Consider the following 12,557-nt stretch of genomic DNA (forward strand, 5'->3'; position numbering starts at 1 on the left):
TTGTCACCACAGCTCGTATAATTGCACCGAAGTGCCACATAGAATTGCACCGGAGTGCCGTGTAGAATTGCACCGTAGTGCCATATAATAATGTCCATAAGGACTACATATCATTCCTTAAGAATCATATACATATACTAGGGATCAAGTATGTGTCTCACCAGACTTCACACATGTTCCAAAGAATACATATATGTCCCGAAAGACCACATATCATTCCTTAAGAATCATATACATATGCCAAGGATCAAGTATGTGTCTCACCAGACTTCACACATGTTCCAAAGAATACATATATGTCCCGAAGGACCACATATCATTCCTTAAGAATCATATACATATGCCAAGGATCAAGTATGTGTCTCACCAGACTTCACACATGTTCCAAAGAATACATATATGTCCCGAAGGACCGCGTAGACCCTCAACTCTTGGCATACCAACTATACCCCTAGCTCTCAAGACACATAACATGGGCATTTTCTTTTATACTTATCATTTCACATAACACATAGTTTAATTACTCATAGAACATTTTCATATGAGTCACATTTACATGTCAGATAGCTTATATACTTTCTCACGTAGTTACATAGATCCATATCATATAACATATATCCCAAAGTGCACATAATCACATATATCATATCATATAGCTTAGATCATTTCTCAGATATTCATATAAACATACATATCATATCTTGTTCACATATGATCATATATGCTTCATATAACACATAGAAACACCTAGAACACTTTCTCATAGCTTATATCAATTTTCAGAGTCCTTTCATATTACCTGATGACATATATCATATAGATATATAATAACTAATATCATATTATCTACTTTATGCTCCATTTCTTTGTATTCCCTTAGATTATAAATTATGTCATATTTCTAAACATATATCATTTAATAGTATTTTTATTTAGGTACTAATTTAATCTCTTTACTTAATTCAATTTCATATAGTCATTATAATCTTTTCATATAGCTCCATTATACTAATTCTCATAATAAATCATACCACTATGTACTTGTCCAACTCATGTTTCCATTATGCATATACTGCTACCCATGTTTACCTAGTTCATATCACTTCTTATAAACTCACTTTCATCATATTTTCCTATTATTACATATTTTATCTCATAACCATGTATCCACATAGTCTTATATTTCATTATCATATTACTTATATTTGTTCTCCTATGACTCTTAATAAACATCTATTTCTATTTCCCTACATCTCTCGACTTATCTTCTATATTCCTATAATTTCATAACTTATTTTATATTCTCTTAATAACACTTAATCGTGTTTTTACATAAAACACATGGCACATACAAAACATATCAATTCAGATAATCAAACATACATACACTCATATTCAACTCATGCCTTTAATCATGAATTCATATGTAACACTTCAGGAAATAGACTCATCGCAAGTCTTATTCCCATCACACCATATACTATTGAATATGCACTCACATTGGCCTCACTAGTCAATTCCAATCTCTTATCTTTCCCTTGATCGATCTTACTTGCCAAATGTTCCGGAATTGCTTTACGCGCAGAATCTACATAAATGTACATTTTGAGGCAATCATTAGATACCTACACCTTGTAATTGGATACTAGCAACTTAAACGAACTTATTAAACCCATATTCATAATTTTCCTTTAGGGGGTATCGATACCCTCATGACATTCTGGAATTCTGTCGTTTGAGAGGGTATCGGTACACCTTTGAATGGGTACCGATTCCCCCTAACCCATAAATCATTTTTCAGCACGAAAATTACTTCATTTCCTCTCAAACACTTCATATATCATCCCCTTTCTTATTCTTAACTTACATATACATGCTTAAACTCATTACTACTCATTCAATACATCTTTAACTTCAAAATCTAATTCTCTACATAGAATTCAAGAATCACACTAATTTTTCTTCTTGTTCTAAATTCAATTCCATCACTTCATATCTCTTAATTCAGCCATTGACATGTCAAATTTATCTTCCAATTTGAGTAAAGAACTCTATTCCATAATTTCATTCAAAAACTCTTAATCTTTAATCCCTCCTAATTCCACCATCCTTTATTTTTAAGATGATTTAAGCTTTCCTTAAGCTTAATTATCATCCAATAATCATAACCAAACCTTTAGTTGAACAAATAATCAACAAATGAAGAAACTTACCTTTGCTTATGGCTTCACGGTGGAAAAGAAGAGAATGAAGAAGAGAAGTCTGGAACTCTCTCATATTTCCCATGTTTATAATACTCAAAAAGGAAGATAAAAATCTTTCCTATGAAAAGACCATTTTGCCCTTTTAGTTAATCCATCTTTGCTATTTGATCCAATATTAAAATTCTTTACTTAAATCCCGAGACTTTTAATTTCATTTCTAAATTAAACATAAAACTTTCAAAGTTTACAATTTAGTCACTGACCCTGATTTGGGATATTACACATATTCATTCTCATACACCATGTGATTTTCGTTGTTCAAACTTAACATTCTGACTTCCTTTGTCTTATAAACTGATCAGTGATGTATCCATTCTTAAACTCTTCTTATAAATCTTTAGCTTTACTCAAATATATAAATCCTCACTTCCTTCACTATATCACATTACTAAGATCCAAATATACAACTGTATCCAGATCCACTTTATATTTGGTTATTTTAACCTGTCAATATCTTAAAATCTTTCAACTCCAATACACCTTTCATCACATAATCTGGTTAGCCAACGCCAACTATTTCTATCTAAAATGCAACCTCTTATCATATCCACACTTTTTCTTATACACAACACTATTCCTTTGTTTCAACTCATAAACTCTGGCTTTCTATATCTTATATGCTTGCCATTGATCCACTTATTCTTGAACTCTTCTACAAATTCTAACCACATCTTTAGATCTTTTAACTTTCTTATGGTGACACTTGTTCACCATATTCTATCTTATCCATGAAATAATAAGAATACTTCACCTCATTTTTTCGATTCAAAACTGTGAAAACCTGCTATCACTATTTTAATATGATTTCAACTTCTGAAATCAATCTTTGATCTTACGAGGCATTTCCTGATGTGTTCATTCTTCATCCTGCCTGGCTAGGGCAGGTGAGTTGCTATCACAATCAGATTTACCTTTCACTTCATTTCGAAACTATTACAATCAGATTTCTACTATATCATGCTATTCTTATTCTATTAGCAAGACAATATACTCCTTACACTTTTCAGATCAGAAATTATTGACTTTGTGTTGGCATGTACACATTTTAAATCTCATTTAACTTCAGTTTAAGCCTAGAATCGGCTAAACATTAGCTCTGATACCATTGAATGTAACACCCCCAACCCATACCCTACCCGAATACGAGTCTGAGGTGTCACATTAACTTTTCAAACTTTGACTCTTGACAAAATTCAAAGAAAATTTAAAACTTTCATTAAAATAAAAGCGGTTTACTTACATAAATTGACCAAAATAACCAAAATCGACCAGAGCATATTCAACTCAATCAATTAGTACATGCTAACTATATTCAAAATAATTAAACACATTTAAATCATTTATTTTCTGATATGAAATTTTGTAAGGGAGATGATGACATGTCTTGCTCTTCTTCGCTTCTCTTCTCGCTTCTGTAACTTACGTGTGAAACAATCAGACGCTAAGTCTATAACTTAGTGAGGCATTAAACTTATAAAGGAAGCTCTAAATGCTTAAACATGTATGAACATATCCCTTCATGATGTCACACAATCATTATATATAATATAATGTACACATCACACATTATTTCCATCATTAATCTTATTCTATTATCCATATTATTATTATTCATATCCTTTAATCATACCTTTTTATCAACATATTACTCATTCAAACCATACACACATCATCATATCAATCATATAATACAGTTCATATCATAAAAGCATATACTTCACAAGTACTATCTTCATTGTTATCTCTTTGTTTAGCCCATGTACACTTTTGAGAACTATATATATGTGAGTCTATTGTGGTTGTGCACTATGCTGTGCTATGAAATTTGTCCCGAAGGACCACTATAAAATGTCCCGAAGGACCACTGTGTCCCGAAGGACCGCGTAGACCCTCGACTCTTGGCATGTCAACTATATCTCTAGATCTCATAACACATAACATGAGCATTATCTTTATATCGTTTCACATAGTCATATCTCATATGCTCATAGCTTTTATCATATCGTTTCTCATCTTCATATAATTATATGATTCACTTTCACTTATCACATATACTTTCTCTTTCATATATCTCATGTCATATATCACATGGCTCTTTATCTCATTCTCATATGATCACATAATCATGTAGTTCCCTTCTCATATCACTTTGCATGGTTTTATATAAACATATATCATATCTTATTCATATATATATATATATATATATATATATATATATATATATATATATATATATATATATATATATAATATATATATATCCGCAAATACATGTAAGCACATATTTTCTTATCTTATAACTTACACTACATATGCATGTAATCTTACCTTTGCTCTTGGCTTCCACGTGAAGAAGAAAAAAAGAGAGAAGAAGAGAACTCTGGATAAATCTTTCTCTTTCAACGTGGTTCCCTTATCTTATAAAGGAAAATAAAAATCTTACTTGTCAATTGACCATTTGACCCTTTAATTCATTCAATAATTACTAAACAACCTTCAACTATATTTCCAATAAGACATTAAACTATTTAACTATTCTACTTTTATCACCAAGTTTAAAAAATTCTCATTTTAGTCACTGACCCAGATTTTGGGATGTTACATAAACACTCATTTTCGTCCATGTGGCATTTGCATGTTAATTATTTATAATATATGATGTATGGGTATTACAATTCATATTATAAACATATCATAATCTATTTTCGTCCATAGGGGGAGACTTCAATGGCCATATAGGAAGTGCAACCGACGGGTATGACGGTGTTCATGGGGGTTTCGGTTATGGTAGCAGGAACGATGGGGGGCGTACGTTGCTTGATTTTGCTACTGCTCACGATTTGGTGATCACTAACTCCTTCTTTAATAAGAGAGATGCGAACTTGATTACGTTTCATAGCGGGGGACATTGTACCCAAATCGACTACATCTTGATTAGAAATCAGGAACGATGGGCTTGCATTGACTGTAAGGTGTTCCCTGAAGAGGCATGTGCATCACAACACAAATTGTTGGTTTTGGTGTACCGCGTACCCCACGGGCGGAGCACTCATAGGAGGGCTAAACTTGGTAAACCTAGGATCCTCTGGAAGAACTTACATGGAGCGACAACTGATGACTTTAGGAGTAAGGTTTTGTCTAATACAAGTTTTGAAACTACAAACTCAAAAAATGCAGATATGTTATGGAAAAATATGGCAAATTCCATCAGAGATGTTGGCAAAAATACCCTTGGGTTGTCGACGGGGAAGGCCAAGGAACATAAAGAATCGTGGTGGTGGAACGACGAAGTCCAAACTAAGGTGAAGACAAAACAAACTTGCTTCAAGGAGTTTCTACAATGCAATGACGACGAAGAAAGGTCGAGAGCTAAACAAAGATACCAGGAGGCAAAGCGGGAAGCCAAGAAAACGGTAGCTAAAGCAAAGGATAAGGCATACGAGGAAATGTACAGAGATTAGACACCAAGGAAGGACAAAATGGCATCTTCAGACTTGCAAAATCTAGGGAGATTAGGAAAAAGGATCTAGGTAACATTAGGTTTATTAAGGACAACAATGGTGTTCTTTTAGCGAAAGATCACGATATTAAGAGGGTTTGGGGTAGTTACTTCTTTAGCTTATTTAATGACGGTGCCTCTCCATGTAGAGATAGTATCGTTGATGGGTTAGCCGACTATCATACTACGGCTAATGACTGCCCTACAAGTAGGATTGGGTTTGAGGAAGTCAAAATGGCTCTTAGAAAGATGGGAAGGGACAAAGCTGTCGGTCCTGATCAAATTCCTATCACTGTGTGGTTGGCCCTAGGAGAAGAGAGAGTTAAGTGGTTGACCAACATCTTTAATATTATTTTAGAGACTGCCAAGATGCCAGAGGAGTGGAGAGAGTCTACGGTGATACCAATCTATAAAAATAAAGGAGATCCCCAACGTTGTGGTAACTACAGAGGTATTAAACTCCTCAGCCATACCATGAAGCTATGGGAAAGGGTGATAGAGGCTAGGTTGAGACAAGTTACTAGGGTTTCGGAAAACCAATTTGGCTTTATGCCAGGCAGGTCTACCACGGAGGCGATTCATCTACTTCGACGGCTTATGGAGAAATATAGGGAAAAGTCTAGAGATCTTCACATGGCGTTCATTGACCTTGAGAAGGCTTATGATAGTGTTCCCCGCGATACGATCTGGAAGACTTTGGAAACGAGACGGATCCCAACTGCTTATATCCGGGCGATTCGTGATATGTACTGTAGATCTACTACTTACGTCAGGACTACAGTTGGCGACACCGAGGCATTCCCGGTGGAAATCGGACTCCACCAGGGGTCGGCTCTTAGCCCTTACATCTTCGCCTTGATTATGGACGACATCTATTGTGCGACACCAGACGGTGTACCATGGTGTATGCTTTTCGCTGACGACATTGTCTTAGTTGCTGAAACAAAATCTGAGTTGAATAGTAGACTGGCTACCTGGAAGACTGCTTTGGAAGAAAAAGGTTTAAGGATCAATATTGAAAAGACAGAGTATTTATGTTCAAACTTCAATGGGAACCAAAACGATGAAGATGTAGAAGTATGCATAGAAGGACACGTTCTCCCCTCAAAGGATTGTTTCAAGTACCTAGGGTCTATGATACATAAAGATGGGGGTGTAGATGATGACGTTACACACCGTATAAAGGCGGGATGGCTAAAGTGGAGAGCCGCTACTGGAGTTCTGTGTGACAAGAAGGTCCCTCTAAAAATTAAGGGAAAATTTTATAGAATGGCAATAAGACCAGCGCTGTTGTATGGATCAGAATGTTGGGCAACCAAGAAGGATCACGTAAGGAGGATTGAGGCCGCAGAAATGAGAATGCTTCGATGGACATGTGGTAGGACTCTGAGGGATATGACGACAAACTCTGCTATTAGGATGTCCTTGGGGGTGGTGTCTGTTTCCGAAAAATTGAGGGCGGGAAGACTACGGTGGTTTGGGCATGTCCTTAGGCGACTACCGTCGGATGCGGTAAGGAGGGTAGAGTCGATTACAGTCGACGGTGCCAGAAGGAAAAGGACGACCAAGGCGAAAGTGGGAAGACTGCTTAAGATCTGATTTGAGGGATTTAGCCCTTACCAAAGACATGACCTCTGATAGGAAAATATGGAGGCTAAAGACTAGGGTAGTCGAGTAGTGTGGGTCACATCTATAGGGTGTATCATCTCTGTCTTCTTTTAATGTCTTTGTAGTATTTTCCATGACTTATACTTTTTATACGTTTCTGTTATTAGTATTTATGAAGGATTAGAACTGGGCTTGCTAACGTTGACTTCTGTGTATCATTCTCTTCATGTTTCCTCTTTCCTCTTTTAAATTTAACCGGATCTTATGTTTCTGTCTATATGCAGAGATTCTTTCGCAGGGATTATTATGCAGAGATTAATTCCCGTTACAGACGCACATATGATTTTAATGACTGCATATGAATACTGTTTAGCTATGTATTTATGTATTTATTTATACATGCATTGCATTTTATCTAAATTTTTAATTTTCTGACTGCCGGAGGTCTTCCACGGAAGCTACTCTCAACCTGGCGTTGGGGGTAGCCTACTACCCTACCTCCCCCTTACCCCATACATATGAGAATTGGGTTTTGTTGTTGTTGTTGTTGTTGTATAATCTATTTATTTATTTTTTGTTTCATTACATGATTATAGGCTAAGTATTCGGCCCCTTTACAAAACAGTTGGCCCACACCAGCCACAACCCACGTGACCCACACAGTGGGTGACCTAGCAGCAGTAATGATAGGGAAGCGGTGGCAGGTTGATGAACGTTGCTCTTGTTGAAGAATCAAACCTAGAAAGCTCTAGACTCGATGAAGAACAAAGGGGATGAAAATGGGAAGGTGGTGGCAGCAACTAGGGTCTTTTAGAGTTTCTTTTAAGTGATGGAAAGAAGGTAAGAAACAAGATTAGAACAAGATAAACAAAAGATAAAGAAATTAAAAATAAAATAAGATAATAAAGAAATCAAAAGATCTCCCTTATGAAGGTGAACGGTAAAGATGATGATGGTGAGGATGGATTTGTGGAAAATAGAAGGATAAGTGTCCTATCGAGCCCTCCTAGTCGCAATGAAAAGGAAAACACGATAATATGGCTCTAACCAACCCTCCTAGTCGCGATGAAAAGGCAAATTGGAGTGTGAAGATTAATCTCCCTCACAAGAACTTGAAAGAACTCAAGGAGAAGAAGCTTCGAAGGCACAAGGCAATCAACACTTGCAAAAAACGAACTCTCGTTGTATTATTAATCAAAGAAATCTTGAATTACAAAGTTTAATGAAGCCTCCTTTATATAGGGGCTAAGTTCTAAAGATCCTAAATAACTAATGAATAAAATAATAATAAACTAAACATATCTTAACTCTAATTCCTAATAAAATAATAATAACTAAAGATAATACTTTTAACCCAACCTTAATTCCTAATAAAATAATAAATCTAATCCTAAAAGATAATGCATCATCCTATATTAAGTTATATTACAAATAATCAATAAAAATATTGAAAATTCGTAATATTTACAAAATCCCGTATTAATCCCGTATAGGATTTTCTGCATGCACCGTCTTCAATAAAATAGCCATATCTTGAGTTCCCGATATCGGATTGATGCGATTCAAGAACCGTTGGAAAGATAAGAGACATACGGTCGTATCTCCAGAAGACATATTGACTAAATAAGATCAGGATCCCATTCAAAAAGTCATCGTAAGTCTGTTTCTGTTCTGATCTTCTTTTCCAATGCTTGGACGAGTGGATCATTTGGAAGAGTTATTACTTCTTCCTTTGATGTGAGCCTTGTGATGCATGTATCATCCTCCCTTTCTTCAAAAATATTCGACCCCGAATCTAAAACATTAAAGGGAGCAACATTAGAATCGTTTAATGATTCATTCACATTATACTTACCGAATAGATATGCTTTTGAATCTTCAAGACTTTGTTCTTCTAATAGGTTCGAGTAGAAACATTAGTCCAAAGAAGCATGTATTATGGACTCTGGTGCATGTATCAAGTAACCCAATACCGCTGAAGCAACCCGTGACCCCAATTTGTTGACCCGCAACCTGAACGTGTGGTAACCCAGATCCAACGAATCGATTCAGACCCGATACAAGCTAAAGTTTCCAGAACCTAGCAAGCAAAGCCTCCAAGCGCCGCAAGCATCCCTCGGTCAAACGCCTTCTTCACGCCTCCAACAACCCGAGTTCTACGTCGGAGATCTCGGCACCCACAATAAACGCAACCAAAAATAGTAGATCAGTCATATTAGGACTCTAAAAATAGATTTTCCTAGGTTATAAAAACATGTAAATCAAACACAATAACAGGTCGATTTGTTAGGCTTGCATGTGTCATTTGTTTCTTGCTTTCGATTTGTAAAACCACAAAAATTCAAAAAGGTCGATGACCGAAGAGTTTTTTTTTCGAAACTAACTTTTTAGAACTACGGAACCCCGATGCCATTTTGCAAAAATCGTTCAGATATTTGAAAAGAGGAGGGGAAGAGCTTTAAAAAATCAATTTTTTTTAACGTTTACCACCGATAAACGGTGACCGACAGGGTGGCTACGGTGGCCGTTTTTATGGGTTTAACGAACCCCATGGTGGTGTTCATCCCAAAGGATGAACAATGCAGAAAAATGTTTAAAGGGGGTGTCTCGGTTTTAAATGGAAAAAATGAGGATTTTTTAACAAAATGTTGACTCATATAGTCAACCCACGGAGTCATTCGACCCGACCTGTACCCACACGCAACCTGCATGTTTTTAAACGCAAAAGGGGCTAATCCCCTTTCAGTCCCTCAGTTTTTTAGTACTTACATTTAAATCCCAAATTCGTTTGTTGGTCCCAATTTACTTTTAAATTCGGCCTCCTGTTTGGTTTTTTTCCAATCTGGTCCCCTCGTATTTTATTTATTTATTTATTTCCTTTTTATTTTATTTTATTTTAAATATTACATTTTTGTATAATATTTTATTAAAATTAATATTAGTATATATATGTATATTAATTTTTTATTATATCTATATTATTTTTTCCTAGCTTTTATTTATTTATTTATTATGTATATTACTTTTATTATATTTTATTATATTTTATTTATTTCATTTTTTCCTTGTCTTTATTTGTTATTCTTTTATTGTATTTTATTTCGGTTATCTTATTTGTTTATTTACTTTATTTTTCTATATTATTTATGTTTCTTTATTTTCACTTCCGTTTATTTTATTTACTTTTTTGTTATTTTGTTTTTGTTTTTTTACTTTAGGTTTCTTTACTCTTTTCATTTTATCATTTGTATTTCGTTAGTTTATTTTATTTGTTTACCTTTTTTATCTAACACGTTCCTGGACTTGTTTAAGGATGTTTTCAAATCAATCTAGGGTAAGTAATCGGGGTAGTATTTTTACCTTTTAATTTAAAGTTATAATTTTCTTACTCGAAGACAACTGGAAATTATATAGTACCAAAAGGGTAGTTCAAGGGTGCTAACCCTCCATTGACTGTAACCGACTCCCGAATCCGACACACTTTTGGTAAGACGCAGATCATGTAAGAAATAAGGTATTTGATCAACCCATTTATTTTAAATAAATGATCGGTGGTGACTCCTAATCCATTTTCGTAAGCCGAAGCTCAATTCTGGGCCCAATCGAAAGACGATCACGACAGCTTGTTGACTCCACTGGGGACAGGTAAGTGAGTCAGGCCAGAAATTAATTTCAGGTTGTCTTTTTTAGCGAAAACTAAAAGTTTAAATTTTAATTAATTTATTTGATTCCAATTATATATCTTTGATTATTTTTCAAATAAATAGTTGTACTGACTTTTTTTTAATGATTTCATATTTTTAAAGTTTTTCCATCTAAGGCTCTATACCAGAGCTCCGAACCCTATTTAAGTGGGGGTGAAAGCGACGCCTTCGTGAGAATTTATTCTTCGTGCGGGCCTAGCAAGTAGCCTTCGGGATTCATATACCTTATGTCTTCGTGTGAATTTATTCACCGTGCGGGCATAAGGGAATGTATCCTCTCGAGTTTAACTTAGTCCACATAAGCTTGTAATGGGCTTAGGACTAAGGGTTTAACAAGCCCAAGGGGCTCCAGCAAGAAGAACTTGGTACCTTCTTTATAACCTAAATCAGGATACTACAAGGAGTTAGAGCCCACCCCAAAACCTCATTGCAAACCCTAGGCTGCTTTGATATTATTTTCTACTTTACTTTTTGTTCAAAATATGCGAACTAGACAAATATGAGGTTAGGATTTTTTTATAATAAGCATGTGGGGTAGAGATCATGTCTAGGTAGGAATAATAAGCATGTGGGGTAGATATCGTGTCTGGATATGAATAATAAGCATGTGGGGTAGAGATCATGTCCGGGTAGGAATAATAAGTATGTGGGGTAGGACTCTTATTTTCATGGTTGTTTTTTATTATTTTAATATCATTAACTCTTTTCATTTTTATTCTCTTTTATTTTAGTTTTTGCATCATTCATTCAAAAGAGGTATTGATCCACAAAAAACATGTTCGTTAAATGTAAATAATCTACATTAATGGACAAAGGGGTTATACTACAAAGACATGAAAAGCTCAGAAGTCCAGCTATGATCAAAGAACACTCAAAGGCAAAGGTTGCAGGGGCAAGACGAGAAAAATGTTATTGACCTGGAGAGTCCCTTCAGAGGTAACATGTTATTGTTAACAAATCCAAGAAGTGAGTTTCAGATAGTTCTTTTCAATGAAGTCTTCCAAAGGTATTTCCATTAGGGAACATACTCAACAGAGAGTGAAAGCCGGAGTTGCAGTCCTTTGAGACTTTTTTTGGGGAAAGCAGCTCGTCACTTGCACAATTTAGCCAAATGAGCTGGATCGCTTTGACAGGATATTCCACCGGTGATAGAAAAAAGACGGAAGACGAATCAACTTGTTAGAAGCTGTTCAGAATCTATACCATCAAAATGTTTTTTGTCTCTTCAGGCGTAACACTTTTGTCCCCAATAAGGATTATTTATAATAACAAACACATTTTTCGGATCAATGCCTCGAACAGTGCATGCATTATGCATTTAAACATATTTTGCATTTTGTTATTTTTGTTTCTTTACATTCGTACTAACTAACAGAAGCTTGTCTCCTCGAGCGGAACAAATATTGGAGGTACCACCTCAAGCAAGGACACTCCCGAAGCATAAATTTGTTCATCTGAGAGTACATCAAAAGGAGCCCC

The sequence above is a fragment of the Hibiscus syriacus genome, unplaced genomic scaffold, assembly GCF_006381635.1.
Source record: "Hibiscus syriacus cultivar Baekdansim isolate YM2019G1 unplaced genomic scaffold, ASM638163v2 tig00111105_pilon, whole genome shotgun sequence".
NCBI lineage: Eukaryota > Viridiplantae > Streptophyta > Magnoliopsida > Malvales > Malvaceae > Hibiscus > Hibiscus syriacus.